Raw genomic sequence first — 25,833 nt, 5'->3', positions numbered from 1 at the left:
ATCGGTGTCCGTAGCTAACCTCCACTTGATTTCACTGGAGAAAGACTGGATTCCAAATACAGTTTTATATTGACACCAGCTCCTCCTCACATGAGGAATGGTTCAGCTCAGCCAACGCATCCTGTTCTTCAGCAGAAAATGGGGCAGACCCCATGGGCAGAGGAGAGAGAAGAAAACAGAAGTCCTTTGGGGTATGGGGGGAAGAGCAGAAAGGGGAAGAAGAAAGGAAAAACAGTATTTCAGGTAACAAAATAAGCAAGGAGAGAGGAGTCCAGTGCATCATCTGTGAGAACTTGTAGAGTAGGGCTGATGGTTGGACTCGATGATCCCAAGGGTCTTTTCCAACCTGAATGATTCTGTGATTCTGTGATCTGTGCAGCAGTGACCACATCACGTGTGACTCGTAGCATACATCCCACATTTGACTAACAGGAGCTGTAGTTACTCTACTCCTTGACTTTTGTTAGCTCTGCATACAGTAAATCCAGCTCAGGAGAAAAAAAAATAACACGAGTGCTAGAGTATTAGTAACTTTAGTAACGGGCAACAACATAAGCAAGAGATGTTGGCAAATCTGGAACAAAACTAACTCTCTGTTGGAAAAGATTTCAAGCCCTATCAAGGCTAGCGTGTGTAACGCTTGTTCTTCATTTACCATAGGCGCTCAGTAAATGCTTTTACAGAAGCAGCTGCTTGAAATAATCAACGAAAAATCCTACAGGCCATGTGAGTCCATTTGGGAATTTGAAGCTTGCAAGTGAGGGGTTTTGTTCGGGACTGAGATAGAAGTGTGTGTATACAGTGCACAAGCATGTCACCTTATACACATTTGTGTGCAAGACTGGTACATGTGTGGCAGAAGTAAAGGGTTGAATGAGGAAAAAGTTTGAGAAGAATGAGGAGCTGAAGCCTTACACAGCCACAGGACCGCCTGCAGTGTGACCCTTGAATGAGTAGCTCAACAGTGTGTTATGGATCAGTAAGACCAGCTGAAAGAAAAAACAAGAAAAATACCAGCACTCTGAAAAATGGGACTTGTATATATCTAGATGCAGCCTTGCTAGTTCATAAGGATGTACCTGACGATCACAAACTTCTTTCACATAAGATAATCTGCAAGACCCCAAACTCTGTCTGCTCACACCAAAGGGTTAACGAGTCCTCATCTGTATCGGTTACACCTGTAGGACATGAAGCATTTCAAACACCAGCATAGTTTCACTGAAATGGGTAGAAAGAGGTGGCTGGTTCTTCAGACCTTTGTGTTTTAATTGCTTGTAGAAGGTGGTATCATGCTAAAAATATTGAGAAATTCACCTACTTCTATAGAAACAATTATTCCAGGTAAATAAATGCAGCAGGAAGGTAAGTAACAGTTTGATTTCATCAATATAACCCTCATTGAATTATTGAGCTCTTTACCTTAGAAATTGCATGAGTTTAGCTGGGTCTGATACACAGCTGCAGAAGATGGATATATGCCTCAATAAAAAGCAAGCCCATGTGTTAGATGACTTGGTCATTTTTTCAGGATGCAAAGAAATCTTTCAACATATTATGAACTAATATTTCTAATTTTGCATCAGAACAATAGGAGACTGAGTTTGCCTACAGCAACTGATGATCCACAGAGATTCCTCTTTATGCAGTGCATGTTCTTACCTTGTCTAAACACAATGAGAAAACAGTCTAATGTGATTTCAGACCCCTGCCCCTTTCATTGCTAACCTAGAGTTGTTTGTGTATCAAAAGGAAGAACACACAACGTGCACTCAACCAGACAGAGCTCAACTGCCTGCAGCCAAAATACAAAAGATTGGATATGTAATTTTTTTTTTTGTAGTATAATCATTCTGTCATGTATAATAGATGCACAGGCATAGTTTGGGCTTTTGAAAACCTAAAGCAAAGCTTTACTTTATTCCTGTAAATCTCAGGGGCTTCAAATTGAAGCATTCCCTTCTGTCAGCAGCATAACGCTTGGCAATGAAATTCCATGGCCCAAATAGGACATTGAGGCCTTAATTATACTTTAAAAACAGATTGTCATTAATGATTTTGTTGGGGGGGGGGCATATGACATACAAGAGCTTTAATACATCTGTAACCCCATAAGGGTTGTGGGAAGGAAAGTCCAAACAACGGATTACCCCAAAACTCTGTTTTCTTCAGATGAGTTTAAGACTAAAAATTGGAGTAGGCTAAGGGTGTTGGGGGGGGGTGGGGGAGGGTACAAGTGGCTGGTATGTTCTCCAGCCCTATGGAATTAATTAGGCAATCCTTATCAGTGTGCTTCAGGTGGAGAAGTGGTGAAAGTGATGGAGAATTGGAGCTTTTTGCTTAGTTGTGGAGCTTGGAGGGAGGCGGAGGGGGCACACAAAGATTACAAGAAGAGATACTGTAAAGTCTCTTCCTAACTGAAGTGAACAGTCAGGCTAAAAAAGGAATGAATGGATAAAAATATTTCATATAAACATTTTTGTTTCGCTGCCTGACAAGACTGTTCGCGGCTAATAATGCCATATATCAAATTATATCAATATGTGGCTTCATTTTCTTCACAAGATAACCAGAAATATTGTCAGCCTTGCTTTACAGACAGAGAATTACAGCAAAAAGTGACCAGATGACATGCCCAAAGTCAGCTGGGCAGTCTGTGGCAGAGGTGGGAAAGGGTCAGAGCCCTATCTTTTTTAGATGACATAACTACAAGATCACAGCTACTCTCCTAAATGAAAATCATATTTTCATAGGGATGAGCCTGAGCTGCAGTGCCCAAATTGTGATCAAAGCTTTGGAAGCTTGGCATCTAGGGCATTCAAAACATTATTTCAGCATGATTCATTACAAAGGAAGAGGTCAGCCACCACGCTTGGATCCAGATTCTCGGTTTTGAAGTGGTCGGTACTAAAACGCTGGTTCTGACAGCACCTGCCCGAAGTTGGTCAGGTCCCCTTTGTGCCACATTTACCTTCAAGAGATACAAGTCCTCCAAAGAGATGGTAACAACCCAATGCTTGTGATCTGGTCATAAGAGCTCCTAAGTCATAGGCCTTCGATTGCTTGCTGTGCTTGCTTGCTCCTCCTGTGCTTGCTCCTACTTTGAGTAAGCACAGTCCAGTAACAGCACGTATGTAGTCGTAATTTCATCCCTGATGAGTTTTCAGGCTCAGGAGAGTAGGGAGGAAATTCCACCAGCCAGCCACTACAAGATTATCCAGAAGAGGGAGTGCATAGCATACATACATGTAAAGCTGTATTTTACTACACTGTGTCCAGACTGATTTCAGACTCTGCCACATGCTCAGTGCTGCATACAGCTCAGTGAAATGCCTACTGCACAGCTCATCCAACAATATACCACTCCTCTTTGCTGTGTGTCTGTTTGAGATTTTTCTTGGATGTTTTTAAGTTTTAAAAATGCTTATTTTTGCTTTTTGATGAGCTTGTTTTACATATTGGCTTGGTAGTCAAAATTAATTTCTGAAGCTACAATTTAAGTAAGTTTAACTCCAAGTCCCTTAAAATTGTTCTTGCTCCCTGATTTGATAAGTAACTTGGAAGAAATGTTGCAGAATGCAAATTCAGAGTTAATTGCTCAGGCTTATTCAAGAGTGAAGTTTATAAATTCCCTTCCTGTGAACAGTGGAGTTTTTCCAAGTAAAACTTCTATTTACCTTTATCTGGTTTTGTAACTACAGACCAAAACGGTACCTAGACAGTGTTGTAGGTGCCCTTGACAATTAAAAATGCAGTCGACCACAAGAACAAAGCCACAGGCAACCATCATGTACAGCAATTAACGAGTTAGACCTAGATTATTAAAAGGAAGCAAGAAATGGGCAGGCATATTACAGCAAGTTTATAAAGAAAAAATTCTGATAGTGTTTTCATGTTTTTCTTAATTCCTACATTGAGACATGTCCTCTCATCCACCCCCACCCCCACAACATACACTGTTCAATATCCTACTGAATTATGTTCTTTTTATATTGGACTAAATCTCTGACCTTGGTTTGACTTTTTTCCAGTTTGCTTATCTTTGTCCTTCTCTCTAGTTAAGAAAAAAACCCACAAGACTTAATTTTGAAAGAAGGATTGACAGGTTATATTAACTTTGTTAGCTCCCAGTAATAGTATAAATAGTAATAACGGGATTCTTTAAATGATTATTACCTGGTTTTATATGCCTTCCTTACCTAACCTTTCTCTTTTTTCTTTTGATGTCTTTTAAAGATTATCAAGAGCTAGTATTGTGTTGACTTTTATTATTCATTAAAAATGAAGTTCAAGGTCATTGTAGCTACAACTGATAAATACATGTTGTTATTATGATTTTGAGAAGAAATAACTTCCATTGTAGCACAGTGAGTAAGATTTTGAAAAGAAAAGAATTGAAAGAGACTTCCTGCCTGTGCTGGATTATTAAGCAATCCTATACAAGTGGGTTAAAAAGAAAGTCACGGCTGTAATGTAAATTATCAGTACAATATACTGCTTTATCTTGCTCAACTTGCACCCTCTTTCTACAGAAGAACCAAAATAGCAAGCTCAGGTAGCATCTCCTGCTTACCTTCAGCAAGATAAATAACTGAGGAAGTAATCAGTATTTACTTGCAATTTATTCACGTTGTTTCAGCTCTGTTATCAAGCACTGCAAAGTCTAAGGCCCAGGTCCAGACCAGATTCTCCAGATGTCTGACTACGTGAGGAGCAGAAGGAGCCCAAGGAAGGCACAGACTGACTTGACGGGCAGCAGCAAAGCAGAAGCATCTCTTATGATGGTTCTCATTGCAGAAGGGATTTATTTCTTTAGGAGACTGGGAGAAGAGGCAGCAATAGCTTCTCCTTTCACTTAGCCCAGTGCACTGGGCCGTTTGCTCACTGTACCATCAGCAGGCCTGCTCTGCGACTCCTGGACACTGTCAGAGGGCTCCCTGCCAGCTGGGAAGGTCTTCTGACTCTCAGAGGCTGCTCAGGGCCATGGTCCCACCAAGGTGAGCACACGGGTGAGCCCTAAACGATAAGGGACAAGGCACCAGGCAACAGTGGTTTAACAGCCCAGGCTCCTCTGTTCAGTGCAAGAACAAGCAGAATATCTATGGACATCTGGAGAGCAGCAGATACATGCCACTCTATGCACGTTTCTTTTCACTTTTAACAGGCCCAAGTCACTAGCATTGAAAGAAGAGACCTTCCAAGGTGCTTTTTAGGGGAGGGACAGCAGTAGATTTTGCTTGCTGATACAGACAAAGTCATTCTGACTTGTTTCCATGAACCTCCAGAGCTTTTTCCAGCATAAGGATGACTGGGCACACACAGCTACTTGCACCACAATGCTTGGCAAAGATATTACCTTTTGTTTAGTGGAGTCCAAAGGACCAATAAACCACTTAATTACTTGCATTCAAACATAGAGTAGTCATCTACAATAGCACTCAGCATATCAGTTTTGTCAACTGACTCAACCCTTTGCTGTGGTTGCTATGAGCAGGGTGGAAGTTCAAAGGCTTGCCGCTAACAAAGGCTGAAAAAAATAATCCTCCTCTGTTTTATGTATCACTTATTCAAACAAAAGAAGGAATGGCAGTAAATGGCACTAATTGAATAACTAGTATTAATAAGAACAGTCATGGAAAGTGGAAAATGGTGACAACGCTGGAATCCCGTGTCACAGAGTGCTGGAATTCTTGTAGAGATCAATGAATTACCCTCACCGGACTTTGATTTCTTCAAAAGATGAGGGTATGTTGTTCCTTTTACTACCTGCTCCAAGGATTGATTTGCTAATTTTCTAGAAGCTGAACCTGTTTCCAAAAAGAAACAGTTCTTTTTATTTTACTTAGTGGTCGAGCTAATGTTCAGCTGAAACCGTTGTTCGTTTTATTTTACTTAGTGCTTGAGCTAAGGTTCAGCTGAAAAAAAAACAACCAAACATAAAATCTACACCATGGTGGAATCCAGTGCAAGCTTTTCTACAGGAGTTTCCCACGAGGAGAAAACAAGTCCCTACTTGTTGACCAAATTTCTGGACTGAAGTATTGGAAGAACAAAAAGCTACTGACCACCTTGTTACACAAACCAGCTATTCTTAGCTTAATTTAGAAGCTGAAGCTCTCTGTATGATCATTATAGTCCCCTGAGCTACGCAAAACATCTAACTTAGAGACCTCTCTCCTTCTATTGAGCCCAAAGGGTTTCTTGATTCATAGGTTATGGCAATATCTTCCACAAATACTTATAAAATAGTTCTTTGGAATACCTCGTAGTTCTGACCTCCTTCAGTTTCTTTACTCCTTGAGTTTTTGCAGGGATTTGCATACTCATGTTAAAAGCAGGACAATCTATTTACCTGTCTGATCTGATATGAAAATTCATTTCCTGCTAGAGTAGGATTTTTTTTTTTTTTTAAATATGAATATGTGATGCTGGCAGAGTAGCCATCAAAGATAATGAAGTATTCATAAGTCCTGGGCCCCTGGTTTTAACCAGCAAGGAGATGCTAACACTGACAGTCTGTATTTTATCTTTTGTTTTCAAAGTTGTCAAGTAAACTTAACGCTTCCAAAGAGATTAATAGCATATTGAAGGTCTTACGGGTTGCTTGAAAAAAGAACTATGAAGACTTCAATGTACTTTTCTTTCCCTTTATAGTCTCCAAAGAGTACGTAGAAAAGTTAAACCGAGATAAGGAAGAAAGAAAATCAACAGAAATTCCCATTGTACAGTTGTTTGCACAATTCCCATCTCCCATTTTTGGAAAGACCACAAACATCAGATGTGCCAGTGTTCTTGGAGAGGGTTTGGGGGTCTTGGGGTTTTTTATTTTGGTTTGGTTTAGGTTTTTTTAGGAGGCCTTAAGCCTTACCAGCTGCCAGCAAGGAGTTCACAAAAAATCCCCAAACCAACAGTAACAACAAAAATTAATCCCACACACACCCCTGTTCTTTGGATTTGTATTTTTCTGGGGGGACTTTTTAAATTTTTTAAATAGACCATTTGCTAATTTGCCAGAATAACACAAAACATTCAGTGAAGCAAATCTGTGCCTTATCTGCAAAGCTTAGGCACCAGAGCAATAAAATGCAACAACTAGCATTTCAGTTCTCCAAGAAATTTAATTATTCCAGTTCTGCAGTAGATCTTTGACTTTGCAGAAAGTCTTCTCTCACTGGAAATCCACTTGAACTACCAGTTTAGCAATACTAACACATCTGTGTAACAGCAGCATAGGGAGCTAATGAGAAGGAGATATTTCTTTTCCCCCCAGTAATGTGTAAAACCCAGTTGAGCGTATTTCAGCTAAGAGCTGCTCCGCTGCAATGGCAGCAGCCTGGACAGAGTCAGCATTCTTCCAGGAGTGAAAGCCAAGGTAACGTCACAGCTTTAAGTGAGGAGACTACATATAAGTGGGTAAACCTGTTAAAAAATAGAAAGAAAGGGCAGCTAACGGAGAAATACAAGTTTTGTGACAACTTAAGAGTACTGAACTGGAAGTACAAAGCAAAGGTTTATCAGAAAGGTTTGAGAAAGAGATAAGAGAAAAAGGCATGGCCAAACAAAGTAAGGGAAGTTATTAAGCAGGCATCCTTCAAAAAGCTGAAGTTAAGTACAGATTAGGACAACAGGAAGCACTGCAAACTCTGGCAGGTTAAACGTAAAACGCACACAAAAAAACCCCAAACATTAAGGCAGGCCAAAACAAATTTTTTGAGAAACAATTTGTAAAAGGCAAAGAAGAGGTTATTGAACAAAGAGAAAAATGAACTGTGACCTGAAATCAGGATCAGGTCATGTTCATCCAACAGACTGGTGACAGATGCTAAAGGATTTCAGTGATGTGACTGATGGAATAGTAACTATGGCACCTAACGTCTCTCTTGAAACTGGAAACTTGGGAAGTGGCAAGTAACACACCAACTTTTAACATGGGTATTGATAGAGGTCTGGAAAACTACAGAGTAGGATATCTGACATCTGAATCAGGCTTTCAAAAACTTTTGATTTTAAGACTAAGATCTTCTAGAGGATCTGAAGTCTGATAAAATTTGTGCACAAGGTTCCTGTGGTCACATTGCTCTTGTGTGCTTCTCCTCAAATCTGGGTTAGAACAGACAGATTTTGTGTATTTTCCAAAGCTAACCCCTACCTGCAACAGTCTTACAGTAGTACAGTCTTGAAGTGACAAAGGCATAAATTACTATGACTAGCTTACTGGTCTCTGAAATAAAGAATAATTTCTTGTTCTCTTTTGACTTATCCTGACAGTGTTGCAGGCACTGGTTTTAAGGTTTGATTTTGGTAGCTTCAAGGTGACCACGTACCAGAGGCATTCAGAAGATTCATGTTTCTCCAGTTACTTTTGAATACGTATGTTTGTGGGTTTGGTTTGTTCAGTATTAACACGTTCATTCTGTCTCAAAACATTATTTAGAACTAGTTCTTCATGTTGTTTTACATGTAGGGCAATTAAATACACTTAAAGAACCAATATAGTTCATATTCGTTTTATTCTGGTTGGAGTCTGTTCCCCACAAATTATATGAAAAGTATAAACTTGTTCAACAAAAGATCAGTGTTGCTACATCCGGGATGACGAGAGAACCTGGGTCCCTTTATAGTCTCCCCTGTGACTGTGTGTAAATGGTTTTGATGCTGTTATAATTACACAGAATTAAAATGCACTATAAATCTGTGTGTGACTGTATATATTTCATATGCTATTTTGAACAAAATGGGTGTGGAAAGAAAAATACTGGGGAAGTTACTCCTGACTTTTCAAAAAAAAAAAAAAAAAAAGAGAGAGAGAAAGCAATTAAAGTAAACATACAAGCCCTTAGTCATGTGAGTAATCCTTTCCCCTGCAAATCATTTTATTGACGTCAGGTGACGCTCCTTGTGTAAGGCAGGATTATTTATGTGACCAAGGGCTTGCAGGATTAGGTCCAAACGTTATTCCAGAAAGAGTCCTCATAGGTCTCCAAGATTACCTTAATTATTTTGCCCTTTGAAAAGTACTCATTCATCTGAAATTCCCTCTGATAAATTCAATATCTTCTCTAGGCTTTCTGTTACCTTTCTATTGTTTTATAGTTATTTTCTTGCAGTCACAGTGATTGGAACAGTGACCTAAGGTTTAATTCGGCAGCATAAGGTAATACTGTTGCAAGAACAGCTTACACTAAACTCCTGATATAAGTCTGGTTTTAGTTCACCTTTATGAAGGATCAGTCTTTACATACTGTCTCTCACCGAGATAGATCAGTGCCAGTATATCACTATTTCCCTTGAACTGCTTGCTATGAGATTCCAGTGTCAATTACATGATAAATTCAGAAATCCAGCTTACACAAAGCTTTAAAGCTTTTAATATATAAATGACAAAAAAGAAAGCCTCCTTTTCTCGTATCATTTCAACCGTATTAAGCCTCTATAGTAAAAAAGATGGTCTGTATTGTAACTGCACTTAATACATATAAGTAATGTATCATCATAATAAAGTCACATATCATATTCATCCTTCTTCTACTGTTTTTTTAGCCTTGCTCCAACCTTACACTGTTTCATTATGAATTATATAGCAGTATATTTAGAAGATCACTACCACAATCTTAGCTCAATTGTGTATACGATTTTTATTATGCATAATGGAAAAGAGACAACAGGTTTTTTAGTTTAGAAACTACCTTCTTTGACACTTGTTGAAATAGTGTTGGCCCTTAAAACTGAGTGTATTAAATTATTCATCTACCAGAACAGTATAACAGAGTGAATGATATTGTTTACACTGTGGCACCTGGAACCCTCCTTCTTAAGCAATAAAAGGGAGTTGGACATGTCCTTGTGTTCCCATCTGGACCTGGACATAGGACCTGTGGATGTGCACATGTTTATGTGTCTCTGTGCTGCACGCTCAAGTGCACAAGTTTTCCCAGAAACGGGGCATTTTTTAGTTCTTCTGTCTCCTGTTGTACTCCCAGCACTCAACTCATTTCCCCACTGCCAGGTTTAAGATGATGGAGAGAAAACAAGAGCTCATGCTACTGCAAAAGAGTAGTAGTGTTCCCAGAGCCAGTTTTAAAACATGGAAACAAGAATTTCTGCTCTGATGGATCTTGCAGAATACGCCTTACATGGCCTCAAAACAGAGAAGGCAGCAACAGATCGACTCACAAAGGCCATTTTGTTTTAATCTTGATACAAAAGGAAAGCTTACACTGGCATCTCTTACCAATTAAGTCATCATCTGATGTCAATTATCCCCCATGGCCACAGAAAAAACTCTTAATCAAGTTCAGGATAGACACAACTCTCATTGCTTTCCAGAATAGCACTGACTACAGGACTGATAAACTTTAGGCTTGCAACAGAGAAACTCAGATCAAACTGTCGAATAGGTTTGAACCCCAGATTTTCAGTTAGAAATAATCTCAGTTATTATGCCATACCTAACACAGTTTCTAGATTTAACATGTATGCACACACTGAGCTTCAGGAAAATTCTACTGTCGTGGGAGTATTACACTGAAGAGGACTGAGACTCCAGATTTTTGTAGTGCCCATTTCGAAAGGATAGAGGTTGTTCTGCAGTTTTGGCTAATGACCCATCAATCATTTCCACAGCAATTGAAAAAGCAGTAGATGCTACACAGTCCTAACCAAGGCCAAGAAGGGATGAGTAACAAGGCATTTAACAAAATTTTTTGAGGAATTTATATCTAGAAGGAACTCAGCTGGCACAAAATCCTCACCACTACTAAAATGAGCTTCTAAATTGTAAGTTTCCACGATTGCAACACTGGATCCTAGCCTCAGCGCAAGCAGGAGGAAAACCATTCTCAATGACGAGTCCATTTTCGTATCAGCTGGACTCCCTGTGCAGTTTCAGGTTTACTTGTTGTCCTTAAACCAGATGCATATAGAGTAATCTTCTGACCTGCAGCAGTGACTTCTGGTATACCATTGGTATGTAAGAGTAAAGAATGGAAATGTTGGCTAATGTCATAGGAGTAAAATGTAGCAACGCTTCATCCTTGCACCTGCAAACAAACACACCAACTTCTCCATTAAAAACACAGATCTTCTGTGCCAGGTAACACTTAACACATTTCATGTGATAATAAGGCTCTTTAACCCTAATCAGATACAGGGGTTTTCTGTCATAACAGCTCAAGAAAAAGGGTCTAACTGTAAAATTAATCCATAGCTAGATGCAAAAGCTAGCTGCCATTGTGTTCAGTGATGCTCAGATCCTGATTTTGATTTCTTTTAAAAAGAGTCACTTGCTACACACAGATTAGGCTCTAGATCAGAGTTTCATGTACCCACAACCTACCCACTTAAGACTGGTGAACAGTGAAACATTGGGTTTAGTAGTAAAACTAAGATGTTGGTATATATGTATCAGTGTAAGGAAGACATACTGCAGGACTCTTCAGTGGGTTTAGAGGGGGGAAAAGAGCTTTCGTCTTGCACAGAATGCATCATCAAGGATCATAAAACACCTCATGAACAGACAATGGGCAATAGAGGCAGAGCTCCTGCAAAACAAGCACTTCTGCTGTGCCTCAGAGTCACCGCGTGCTTTGTGATGTATTCCTCCCGAGAATGGTAAAGCACTAGTATTGCCATCTTCTCCTGATGCTTTTCACTATAGAAACAGGTTGAAAGTAAGAGCTGGAGTCCTTCTAGCTAAGCATCCCAGATGTGCCTCCTTGCCAGGAAATGCTATTTTCTCTTGGGTTCCTGTTACTCCCATCTTCTCCAAAGGTGGATTTTAGTGATGAGACCATAAGTCATGGCTAATACTTACACAAACCACTGTGAACCCTAAAATGAACACAGTCCTTTAGGCAATTTGATCAGTGTCACAAAGTAAGCCTGCAAAAGAATAAAGAACAAGTATTCAGGAGTTTCATTTCCAATCTATGTGGCATTTGATTTCATTTTTTATGCTGGGTTTTTGGTTTGGGGTTTTTTTTGAAGTGTTAAAAGAAGTAATTCTGCCCCAAATGGTAATACCCTACATGTAAATGAGAGAGGGAAAAAAACCCCACAAAAGATAAATGTGGAAAAATATTTCATAGCACAAGTGTATCGTCCTTCTCGCCAAAGTCCAGGTTATGAGCAATACTGAGTTGTTATGGTTTAAAACAATACCATTGGTGATATCTTTGGGACTCAAGAAGCCGTGCAGCAGGTCCACCATAGGTTTAGGGATACTCACATACACTCAGTAGTACTGCTTAAGCAGTTGGCTACATGTTTGAAGTGAGCTATTGCATTTTTGCGTGAGTCATTTGTTTATTGTCAGCTTTAGCAGATGGATCAATGACCCTGTGTATCAAAGTCTCTAATGTTGATTTGATTTGTTTTCTTTCTAAAATGTTAAATTGAAACATCGATTCCATTCGCCAGGTAATCTTGCAAATTATTAACACTGCGATCCATAACAAAATAAATCATCAACAGCAAAACAGAAAGGTCTTACCAGGACAAAAACAACCGTTTAATAAAAACCCAAGCATTAAACACTAAGTTATTTCTTTCTAATTCGAGTTGCTTGTATTTCTGGTTAGGAAAATGTGATCTCAAATGAAAAGCTTTCCCAGAAAGATCATCAGTAGTCCACCCTCTAGCTTGCATCTTCACAAGCTTGAGTTTCTCTGAAAATTGCAAACAGCCTCACTGCAGGAAGAGGGGAGAAGAGCAGGACAGCAAATCTCCCCAAATCTGTTATGTTTATATCATTGCAGCTGGATGTAATGGATGGAAAACTGATTACAATGTTCTTTCCCTTCCTCCCTCAATAATAATTTTTAAATTCAGCTAATATTAGTTCAAATAAACTGTTTATAGACTATTTTTCTGGACTTGTGTTTCATCTGAACTAATAATTTCTTCCCAAAGACAACATGGCTTATCAGCAGAGTAACCCCATGAGAGATTTCAGTGCATTCTAAAAGAAAGCATTGGAATCTGAAAATATTTTCCTTCTGGGACCAACACAGTCATTTATATCAATATAACACAGAAAACATTTGCTGTGAGAAAAAAACCTTCACTGTACAATGAACATAATAAATTAGGGCCAGTTGTTTGGAATTCTAGTTTCATCTAGGCCACTAAAATAAATCTGCAAACATTTAATTTCTCTGATCTCTAACTATTTGTTCTTTCTCTGAGGTAAAACCTAAAACTCCCACACATGCCTCTGTTTCTTTCTACTTACTTTTTAAAAATAGAAAAGGGTCTCATCAGCAATCCCTTTGCAGGGCTTTCAGTGATGGCCTTCCTCACTTTATCAAGCTCTTTAGGGACAGACAAAAATCCTAAAAAGTTAAGATAAGACGCCAAACAGGATTTAAGTCAGCAATAGTTTTGATATTGAATTCAGATATGCATTCAAGTCTCTTTCTCCCTTTTAACATAAGCACAGGCTTTTTAATGAGATTTTCAACTGTCTCTGCTCGAAGTAGATGAACAAAGGCCACAAAGTAGGACCATTTCAGGCTTAGACTTAATTTTCAGGCTCAAGGAATGCAAGTCAGATGGGCCCCATAACACTTGACTTGTGTTTTGTGAGAAATACACTATCAGTGTGGCCGCTTCCACCCCGAGCAGTCAGTCTGCAAGAGAAGCCAGTTTGGGATTATCAGTGACTTGACACAAACCGAGCTCCCGTGAGCTGTCTGTGCCTGATGCTCACTCCAGCCACCAAGCTAGTATTCATTATCACCATCTCTATAGGCTTAGAGCCAGCAAATAGGAAATAGTAGGTACAGAGAATGAACAGGAGTTTCGACAACCAGACATAAGCCTTTCAGGACATCCTACCTTACCAACAATGAAGAAACCAAGACTGTTTTTTCTTTTGTAGAGCCATTGGCTATCAGGAAGTCCCCACTGCCATGGTTTTGAACTCTTATGCCAAACTTTGAGAAGTGGAAGCAGTGAAGAATACCTCTGAAGAGGTGACGATTTACTACGGGATGTATTTGCATAACAGCTAAAAGAAGCAGCATGTTAGAGGCTCCATCTGCAAATTAAGGGATTTCCTCTGTAATCCTCAGTTTGTTTCAGATTTGTACTTATGTAGTAAAAGGAATATCTTTACATAACTAATTAAATTTACATTTTTCAACAGTTCACTTCCCCTCATGAAAAAAAGTTTTCTGAGTTGTTTTTCTTTAACACAACAAATATTGATATATTTCCTAAAACTGAAAGCCTCGTGTATTTTGTCTTTCTGCCTTATCTGACTCATACACGTGGCCTATATAATGTGTCATGCCTTTTATAAAAGTAAATTTTTAATCAACTGCAGTCTTAGTGACCTCCTTGGAGCATTCAAAGTACAATCCAGGCTTGGTTTACATATTGATAGGTCACTCCAGAACAAGATCAGTGAGCCATGGAAGTGTTTCCATATGAAACAGAGCCAATAACATATGCTGCCAACATTTTATCATATTGAAAAACATCCTGAGCATGCATGGTAACTACTTTTTCTAGCTGAGCCTGGTCCGGACCCCCTCCAGACAGTCATTGCTCTGTTGCAGGTAGATCTAGCTGTGCCTGACGTGATTTTCTCTGGATTGAGGCTGAATCCAGTCACTGTTTCTCCTCAGAGGTCTTTCAGGGATGCCTGAACACAGACGTCTTGTCCAAGAGCTTTCTATAGACATAAGTACCTATAGTCAACTTCAGTTCCCAAAAAACAGGTACTCAAACACCTACAGTATAGAGTTACACACACAAAAAGGCTACGTAGTTCTTCAGGCATCTGGCAGCAGATGGTGTCTTTGATACAGTGGGAACCACTTTGTCTACCATAGTAGACAATCAACTGATGTACACATGATGTGTGAAAAACTGTTGGTGGAGAGTCAGCCCTGAGGTGGAGGAAATCCTATGGAAAGGCAGTGAGCCTGTAGCACCAAAGGAAAGGAAGCAAGGCAGAGGACATGCCAGGCAGCAGTGACATGCAGCACCATCTCCCAGACTGGGAGCAGCAAGAGGTTTCCATGATATTTGGAAATTGCTGCTTTTTGGCAGCCTGGGAGCCAGAACTGAGCGGCCCTAAGGACACCCCACGCACCTCATGGCGGAATGGCTGCCTGGTTTGTCCTTAGGTGGATGTACTCTGGGGAGAAATGGAGAAGCAGCCAGGCATACGAAAAACGTATCATAAGCCCCACACCCATATATTGTAGCGAGAAGTGTTATTAAAACAAGTGACACAAGCATAAATAGATCTACACAAAGGCAAGGGAAAATATGAGCACAGACTCCTCAAAGTAAATCAGAAGTTTGTTCTTTCTGCAGCTATCATAGATTATCCCATAGATGTTCCTGGACGCTGTTGTAATATTTCTGTCTTGAATGCAGACTAAGCAGAAATATGGTTTTTTCTCTTTACTGGAAGAATTTCCTCAAACCACTAGCAGGTTTATTTTATTTCACAGACGTTTATACAAGGCTACTCTCTACAGTTAGATAGAGAGGTGAATGGAAACCTTGCATTTCCATGTCTTTAGCCAAATTGCTGTTAGCTCCTTTCAAAGTATCCTGAGTACCTGATGTATGGCAAAAATTCCGGAATACTAAATAAAATTGGATCTACTTCAATGCTAATTGAACTGTGCTACCTACCACTACTTGTTTTGTATACAACAAACAGTACAAATGGTTTTGTGGAGTTACTATGGGAATAGTCTGTTTCTGTTACCCTTCTCAAGGCTGCACAGAGTGTTCCCTCAGCTTCACACTTAACCTACTCCTTGTGCTAACATTGTGTTGATGTTTTTAATCACCTGAAATATATTTGTTTTAATGACCCATATCCTTATGTCAACCTGGCCACAAAATAAGCAAGTTCATAAAAAAAAAAAAAAAATGCTGGGAAATAGAAGGTACGGGTTCAAAGACAGGAATTCGTGTTTTGCCTGGTTTAAGGCCATGCTGGCAGGCGTCCAGGGAGCAATGGTTGCATCTTGTTTACAGAAAGCTGAGCAGACCACCCCCTTCTGCCATACGCATTTGAAAGTCTGCTATCAAGTGGGCTACCTGCCTGGGGAAACAAGGCATGCAGAGATCTGTTGTCTGGAAAGGTCATTTTTCCCATAGTCAGGAGGACAGCTAAAAACTGCCCCTCCGTGTTTTCTTTTCGGTTTGAATCAAGATTGTACTCTTGAAAGGGCCAGATCCCTCCCAGAACTTGTAAACACTCATATTTCCTTTTAAATATTTACAGTGGAACAGAAAACAGCATAAGTTTTGGTTACTTGGCCCCAAAAGTGTGTACAACCACCGTGCAGTTACAACATTCACGCAGTCTTGGACTTGCCTCCCTCCTATCCAGGACATAGCTCTGTGCAGTGCTCTCTACAGAGCTGGGCTAAACCATTCCCTTATTTTACACAGATCACTAGATGAGTCCTCTCCAATAAAGTACAATACGTGTTGTGTCCTCGCAGAGATATGGGCTGTTTACCTAAGCTTGCTAAAACAGGATTTGATCTGCAGTGTGTTGAGCAAATATACTACTGTCTTTAAAAAAAGGGTAAAAGGAAATCTGAGCTAATGTATCAGTCAGCCAAACTTTAATCCCTTGAAAACTCACGCACAAACAAATATGAAACAAGAAGACAGATTAATTTAAAAAAAAAGCAGCAAGATATGTCAAAGTAATGTACTTACTTTCCTGGATGGGGCAAGTGGCCCAGTGGCAGAAGGGGAAGCCACAGAGGATTTGTCCCCTCACTTGGTAAGGCACATTCCCACAGGACATTCTTATAAGGAACTATTGCCCAGACTGAAGCTACCAAATCATGGATGTCCAACTCACTGAAAAAAATTCCTCTCCAAACGTAGCCATCAGCAGAAGATTTATTATCAAACCTGAAGGGCATTGCAAGTGGGATCATGTTGTCCAGGTTGTCTAGAAGTCGTATCTTAATGCAAGGACTGGGATGAGAATAGAGAAAGTTTGCGTACAAAATTTGCAAAGCAATTGCAGATGTTTTGGAGGACAGGATCAGAACTCAAAGTTGTCTTGACAAATTGAAAAGTAAGTAAGTCAAAAAGCAAAGAAACAGGACCTGAAAGAGACTATCTTACCTACCCTCTGACCCACAGGATCAGTTCTGTCAATACAATTGCTTCCAGTTGTTTATCAAACTCACTCTTAAAATCCTCTAGTGGCAAAATGATTCCACGTGCTCCCTATATGTTTGGGTTTTTTCTCCCCAAGGCTTAATCACATTTACTGATAGAAGAGCTTTTCCAAAAAACAACCCAAATCTCCCTTAATGTAATTAGGGTCATTTTTTGTCTTGTCCACTGTGGACGTAGAGGATATACTGTTTTCTTTTCTTTTTGCAGCAGCTTTTTAAGGTCTTACATATTTATATGAGACTCCCTTCAGTTGTTTTTAAACTGAAAGAATTGGGGTTGTTTTAATCTTTCCTTAAGAACCGTATTTCTCAGATCTCTGACTACTCTCACTGCCTCCCTCCAACGCTCTCCAATCAGCTTATGTCTCTCCTGAAATGTAGTATCCAACGCCGGACTCAGCTCTCCAGTCAAGGTCTTACTAACGCCAAGCCAGGCAGATACATTACCACACTTTTTCAGGTAATGCTCCTTATTTCACACTCTCGTGTGATGTTTACCTCCTCAACCACAGTAGAGCATTGCTGATGAGCACTCGGTTTGCCGTTCCCTCTACCAGCCTCAATTCCTTCTCCGCAGAAGAGTTTCTTCAGTGCGCGTGGTCAAACTAAACAATCTCTTGTAATCACACTAAAAGTTGAGGGCTCTAAAGTCAGATGTCTGTATCTCCATTCTTCCAGGGGAAGGCCAAATGACACAGGTGGTTATAAGCCTGGTTGGTGGTAGAGTTACAGGACTGGCAAATACTGTTGCTTTTTGGGTACCAGTAGGCAGAAGGAGTTTGGTGTTTTACACAAGTGGATTCATCATTGCAAGATGGAGGTGCTTTGCTAAAATAAAGACAGTGCAAACCCACAAGATACACACTCCTAGCACCTTCCTTGTGTGCGACATTTCCTTCAAGCACCTGCATAAACCTGACTAATCCTGATCTTTTTTGAATCAAAGTGACACCCTGCTTACCAAGGAACTCGATTCAATCAGTACATGTCATCTGACTGCTGTCAACAACCTCTCCCCTGAGGCCTTTCAGGAAGACCTTTGTACAGCAAGGGTCTCCTTTGATCCCTAAACTCTCAGCTTTGGCAAAACAGCTCTATCACCCGGGTCAAGTAAGGTAATCTGAACCTTTAGATCTATTACCTTGCTGTTGTTTCAAAGAGCATTGTTTGGGAGGCTCCTTATTAGGCATTACACTGCACTGGCTGAGAGATTTCCTCCCTTTGCCCAGGCCTTAAGCATGCAAGGGAATACACAAGATGTTTTTCCCCCCTTTGTCTTCCTTTTGTCTTCCTTTCCTGTACTGCCATTCCTTTTTTTTTTTTTTTCCTCTCTATTCTTCTCTTCCACTCTCTCTTCCCCTTTTTCTCTTCCTTCCTCTCTCTCGCTCCTTTCCTATACATGCACACACCCTGCCCATACCCACCACGTATCTTACCAGCTATAGCTGATAATAATAAGCCCAGTACATTAAAGACTCAATTATTCAGACTTCTGTTCCATGAGCCACAGCAAGCAAGCATCTCATTTCCCATTTTCAGTGATGTCAGAAAGTCAATGCTTTAAAAGCCCACAGGCATTCCTGACAGATACTATAATCCCATTACAGATGGGATTTCTATTCAATTAGAAATAAACAAACACACAAAATAGCAGAACACCCCCACCCCTACCCCCCAAGTCACGCTGTCACCTACCACTATTCCTGCTTAAAATCTATATATATTATTAAAGACACTTTTCAAATGTGACCACCCAAGACTCCAATCCTATACTTATCTATAGAAGGGGGGATGTATGTAAACATAAGCATTTCCACATTGCCCTGTTGTTATGGTCCCACCTTTTACAGGTGAAAGAGCAATTCAGCTGCTGTCAACTTGAGGTGACTAGTAATTTGTCAGTGAGATCACTAAAGGGAGTGCTAGTAGTGCAGAAGAGGGAAGACCGGAGTAAGGTCAGCCATCTAGTAATCCACCGTTGAGCTCCACTGGACTGACATCTCTAAGTCCCACTAAGTCACTAATGACTTAGGAGATGGAAAATCATGCTAAAGCATCCACATGAATTTGAACTCTATCCACTTGCCAAAGTGGAGAAAAAATACACAATGTAAACCACAGAAAGAGCTTCTGGAGGTTCTTCAGCTGAAAGCTTTCCAACAGAAAAGCAGGTTTCCAGATATTTCAAGATACACCAAGCTTTGCATCAAATAAGATTTCAGCAAAAATTGAAAGATCTTCAGTTTTCTATTTAAATCTTTTCTTGCCCTCAAATATAATGAAAATGTCAGTTTGCCACTTCTTCAGCTCCCTCTCCTCCCAAAAAACCCTTTTCCAGCTGTCTTTTCAAATCTGTAGAAGTAATGATGTCAAAAGGAAAACATGCAAAGGAAAACATGTAAGAGACCTAAACATCATCTTGCAAGCCTCATCCAAAAAAAAAAAAAAAAGTAGAGGGAAGGCAAGGAAGAATGCAATAATGCAAGAAAAATAATTTTTAAAAATTGAATTTATGAATGTAAGAACATCCAATTCACTTTTAAACAGCTGTTTTACCACAAAAATTCACACAGGAGAGTAAAAGTTTCCACCAGGAATTCTTGATTCTCACTTCTGCAGAATAAAATTGATTTTTCAGGGATGCTTAGCCACAAAATGCAATGCCTAAGAAGAGAGTACATATAATATACCCTGTTATATCCTCTCATCTTACTCCATCAGACACAAGAAAAGTTCAAACTTTTTTCTTGAAAGCTTCCAAATCATTCATCACTGCTATTGCTGATGTTCAATTACACAATCTTAAATCAATAGGAAAAAAACAGAAGCACTATTACTTTTGTTTATCTTTCTTTCTATTATAAGAAACTGTGAAATAAATATAGCCTGTAGAAATTGATCCAGCAGAGTGATCCAATTCTACTATTTCACTTGAAGAAAGTTGGGGGCGTTGGCTCACATAGCATCTGTGGAAGAAAACTAAGGGAGAGTTGGGAGAGAGCAGTCTGAAAGGGCAAATCTAGAAGCAGTTTTACAGCAACCTCCTCTCCAAATCTTTCACTTCTACTTAAGCCTTTAGGCACTGGATCCTGTTCTCACCTATTTTAAGATACTGTTTTGGAACAGACCTTTTCTTTAAAGAAAAGTAAGAACAGAAGCTGATCTTAGTCTAGAAACTAATTTAAAAAAAAAAAAAAAAAAGAAGTCTAGGAAAGGTTAAAAATCAAACAAGCAAAACCCATGAGATTATCTTAAAATACAAATCAGAAGAACCTTGCCAGTGGGATTTTAAGTGGTGAAATGCTTACAGAAGTTCTGCTGCATCAATGGCAACATTTATACCAGCTTTGGCATTTCTACTAACTTCCCAGTCGCCAAACAGGTGACCTGGTGTTAGCAACAATGCAACCCTTCTGAGTACGGAAGCCAACTGCCTAAGCAGGATTTGCAAATATATATATAGATAGATATAAAACCTAAGTAAGTATTATTAGCAGGACCCTTATTACTGAGGTAAGGATTAAGCTACAACAGAAAGAACTTCTTCCCCAGCTTTTTTGTATTGTTTATTTCAGTTAGGTCCTAAAATACTGTGAAACTCTCAAAAGACAAGTATTTTTAGTAGACATTTTAATTGTTTAAGAACATACTCAAACAACAAAACTGATATTCTGGTAAGTGCATCTAAATTCCTATGAGGATACAGTCTGTGTTCATAGTAAATACAAGACACCTCCCTCTGTGCTATTAGTGCTCCACACATGATTTTCCCCTTGAATGTGATGAACCCATTCTCTAAGCACGGCAGTTACTACTTTCCTTATCTGTGTTGCCTTGGAAACACAGGCAAAGATTAATTTTCTTAACCAGGCCATTGATTTCCTCTCCCTTTTATACTTATACTGTATTACAGCTGCAAGAGTTATGCTCCGATGAAACGGAAAGCTCGCTTTAATGTCATCAAAACAGTTGATATCAGTAGGTGCTACTGATAGGATTCTTCCATTCCTATGCTGCATCCATGCTTGAAATACTAGCACAGAAAAAAAGATCAATATACACATCCAAATCTTCAGAAATTTTGGGGAAAGAATGCAGTTGGCAATTTTCAACTGTTTGATCCAGCAAGCACTTTTTTCTTTTGCTCTTTTACCTGCCTTTTGCATTGAGCTTTCCTTCCTGTTAGTAACCTTATAGAACATGGGTAATTGGAAACCCCAACATTTCATCTTAAACTCCACAGATTTTCACACTGGGTTGACTCTGAATTGGACACTGAATCTGACCCAGCACATGAAAGCAATTGTAGATGACGTTGATTGTATTTCTGTTTGCAGCAGAAAGAGTGGAAGACCTGGAAAATGCCAATATTTCTAGTTTTTCAAGTAGCTGCAAACAAAAGCTTCTTCTGCGTTACTAGTTACGTAACCATGACTGAGCAACACTTTAAGACTCCTTCCAACATGCCGCATTTCAGAAACCATGATATTTAGTGTTAATTTGCCTAAAAAGGATTTGCAGGTGCAGAAGGCTACAGAGAAAAACTCTGTGAATGAGTGTCTACATCAGGTCCCCATAAAACAACACAAGCAAGATCTGAATTTGTACTCATCAGCCCTAGCATGCCCAATGCCACCACTTAAGTCAGTAGAGTTAACCAAAAACTTGCACTGAAGCTGAATTTGTCCCAAAGATCACATCTTTGGTTTCATGGCTGCTATTCAGATGATGAATCACCAAATCCATTTATTATATGTCAACTTTAAAAACTGAGGACTAAAAAGGAAAAAGAGGCAACAGGAAGAACACTGAGATTTAGCCTCTGTAGGGGATCACAGAAACAAAAGCTTTGCTGTTGATTTAGGGAAAGTAGTGTATAGATTAAGACGTGTATGTAACCTGTGTCTGATGAGGGACAACTGGAAGAACAAAGAGAAGCACAGCAAACAAACATAAGCACTGCTGCAAATCTGGTCCTATAGCCTTGCGAAATGCAGGCTGTAAGCACAGCAGCAGAGCTCAAAAAGTTCAAAGTCAGTTAATTATTTTTAACCTTTTAACATTAAGCAGTAAGAGACGTTACTTCAAGTAAGGGCTTATCCTTGTTGACCATTTCCAATGTAAGAAATGATAATTCAGGGGGAAATAACAACAATGTAGATACCTAGGTGTTCTCTTCTTACACTTCAGTCTTATACCTTATATCTTACAAGAGCATTTAAGGATTTAAGCAGACACTAAGCGAAGCAAGGCAACAGGGAAGTTGCTCAAGCTGTCACTAAGAAATATTGTACGCTAGATTTATAAATAAACAAATAAATGAAAACCAATGTGAGGTTACTAAATGGAATCAAATGATTCTGTGATTTTTAAAACATATATAAAATCCCTATATTAGTGTGATATCCATTTAATTGTAACTGGTGTTTAACTGTAACGGCACACAGGGTAGAAGTGCTGCATTTCAGGCAAATAAGACTTTAATCATCCAAACCTGTTTTTTATGAATGGTATTAGGTACTTTGTGAAACAGTCTTACTACAGGGTGATGTTCATACACTGAACACAGCACATTAGTGTATATGCCTCGCTCTTCGACCATCTCCCAATATAGTTACTGACATGACGATATCTCCGAGCCCTACGACGCCCCAGGAATACAGACACAGAAAATACCAGTGCATTTTTATGGATTTAAAGACAACAGTGGCAAACCAGCATTGACAGCTGGAGATGAATGTAATCTCCATCTGACAAGGGACACGCTGGAAAAATAAGAGAAGTGGAGCAACAAAAAGCCAATCTCAATTAGCTTTTATTGACCCTGTTGCATAAACAGACCAGATAGTGACATTAGAGTAGAGCTCTAGATGCACTTTTTCCTCTGCTGGTTTTTCAATATGTCCAAGGGAGCAGAGTACTAGCTAAACGTGCAGCACAGCACAGGGCCAACCTAAGCACACTTAGAACATAGAACAAGGCTAGAGAGTAGCTGAATAATAGCCTGGGCATAGGGTTGAGCAACTTCTGAGGAAAAAATAACAGATACATTCTCAGAAATTAACCTCAGGAGAAGAGCTTTCATCAGCTTCCACAACATTTTCAAATGCAAACTATTTTTGCCATGTGTTCCCTTATTACACTTACCAAAGGTAGAGTCCATCAACAATTTTGTTTCAATAAAAATGGCATTTCTAGGCAGTTCTGCATGGTATAAGAGGTATTTCCTTCAACGTAAGACTAGCAAAAAAAGCTTGAAACAAGTACTGAGTTTACAAATGGGTGTTTGGATAAGAGGTTAACATTCCTAATTAAAAATGGCACAACAGGAGATGCAGACACAGATTAAGATGCTGGACTCATCATTATCAGAGGAACAAGTTTTATGACCGGTGCAGAGACGCTATCAATTAATTTTGTTTATGGAGAGGATGGTCATTGGTCAAAAATCATGAACTGTCATTAAGACACTCATATGGGAGGTACTAGTGAAAAGCCAAGAGCAGAAGTGGTGATGGTATTTATTGTTCTAGATAGTTTCTGTAACAGATATTTTTTAAAAAATCCTAACATTCAAACCATCAAGTGGACTTTGGAAGTGTCACTGCCACTACCTTACAGAGTATGGGGAACAAGTCCTGGCTAGCTGTAGCCACCATGTGACAGAAAGTAGGTGAGACGTTTGGAAAGGAGCACTGAAAGAGTTACATTTACCAGTGCTGTGCATTATCCCCTGCTGGTAAGGAAATTAGCAGGAATGCATCAGTTGCCACACAATTTATTTGATCAGCCATGCAGGCAAACTAGTTTACACCTAATGTAAACATGGAAGAGATGCTCACCAGGCAGCTGAAGCAAGGGAGGGGGGAGCACAAAGGCTTGGGTTTGCTCTTCCAGAGAGCCACACAGTTTTTAATCTAAGCAGAAATTTGAACTGCAGTGAACTTGCTGAACCTGATGCATGAATTACTCTTGGTTTCTGTGGACCTGGGTATATGCTGTCTTCATTTGCCAGAGACACAAAAGGTCTCGGACAAGAGAAGTGATTTTCTGTCCTATGTCTGGAGAGAGCTGTGCTTTTCCCCTTGTCCAGGAATTCTTTGGGGAAGGTGAATATTGCCTTTTTTTTTTTTTTTTTTTTTTAAAGCATTCTTTTCATGACTTTCCCTTCATATTTCCCAGTGGTTTTGCCCTGGAGGTGGGAGGTGCATTTCAACTGACGTCCACTCTGACTCATCCATCCATGAGTCCTACAGCACTGGCCACGTTTCACCTCAAGCACAAAGCTTAAGCTATGATACGTCAAGTGTACTACAGCCTTTCGTCACGAAGAAACAGCGTGGGATGAAGCATTTCTAATGCATATATTAAAGGGCACCTATTTTCCAGCCTTGCAAGGACTACTACCATTATTTGAAGCTGGGTTTCAGAGACAGATTTTAGCCACATGACTACGGAAAATAAACATGGTATTTAACCACACTGCAATAATCTTAGAAAGAAAGGAAAAGAAAGCTATAAAATATTTTCTCTGCTGCAAGACTGTTGGTTAAAAAAAACCAACACAGTATCTTACTGCTAAGAAATGAAGTTGTCTTCATGCTGCAATTCATCTTTTTACTCCAGCTGGTTTTCTGTTTACCCCTTCTACTGTTCTGAGGTGTGTTAAACATGCTGACTTGCCTTTCTTCGGAGCTACCGCATCTGCAGCCACTGTCAGAACTTTGCCTCAAATAAATATTGGCAAATTCTGTTTCCTTAATCATCTTATTGAGATACTTCAGGCATAAAGCACCAATTTCTTGGCAATATTAGCATTCTCAAGACATTAGAGTAATGATTATTTGGAAATCAAATACGGAATCACACTATCTAGAAAGCAATCCTTGAGCCCAATTCTGATATCGTACTAATAAAAATTACCCTGGTAATAGCTCTTTAATGCTACTGACTGCTGGAGAAATGTAAATGACTCACACGAAGCACAAGATTAGAATCAGGAGTTTAAATCAGTCATGACCAGCTGTCAGAATATCACTTGTATCTAGCAGGTAGGCAATGTTTCATCTCTTCAAAGTGCTTGACATACACATTAGATAACACACACAATAATCCTGTAAGGGGTAAGGAGCATTATTTATCATATATTACAAACGTGGAAAACAAAGCAGCAGTAAAAACTAAAGTTTACCCACACTCAAGCACCACAGACAAGCCATAGTTCAGTCCCATCCTCTACAAAACATTTTAACTATGCCTTCAGCTGACAATTCCATACAAGTTTAGGCCAGCAATAGGATGAAAACTCACCAAATTTCTAGGTTTTGGTCCTATTCTCAGGTCACTAAACCGTATAACTACTGCCACTGAATCTCTGGTGCTGATTCTTGTACAGAAAGAAAGGTAAGACCTCAAAAAGCAAAAATGGCAAGAGAAAAGGGAATTTGATATTTGTGATCATTTAATATCAGAAGACACAGCTCTTCCAGATAAGGGTAATTAAAGAAACTGGAAAGATTCAGAAACTGAATGGTAAAATTAGAAAGCCTTCCTGCCTAACGAGCTTGCCATACAACTTTTCAACAGACCAAAACCAGCTAATTCCTCATCTGTGCTAACAGGAGCAAGCTCTTTGAATGCAAGCTCAAGCAGTCAA

The sequence above is a fragment of the Strix aluco genome, chromosome 8 (genome assembly GCF_031877795.1).
Source record: "Strix aluco isolate bStrAlu1 chromosome 8, bStrAlu1.hap1, whole genome shotgun sequence".
Lineage (NCBI taxonomy): Eukaryota > Metazoa > Chordata > Aves > Strigiformes > Strigidae > Strix > Strix aluco.
This window is presented reverse-complemented; position numbering follows the sequence as displayed.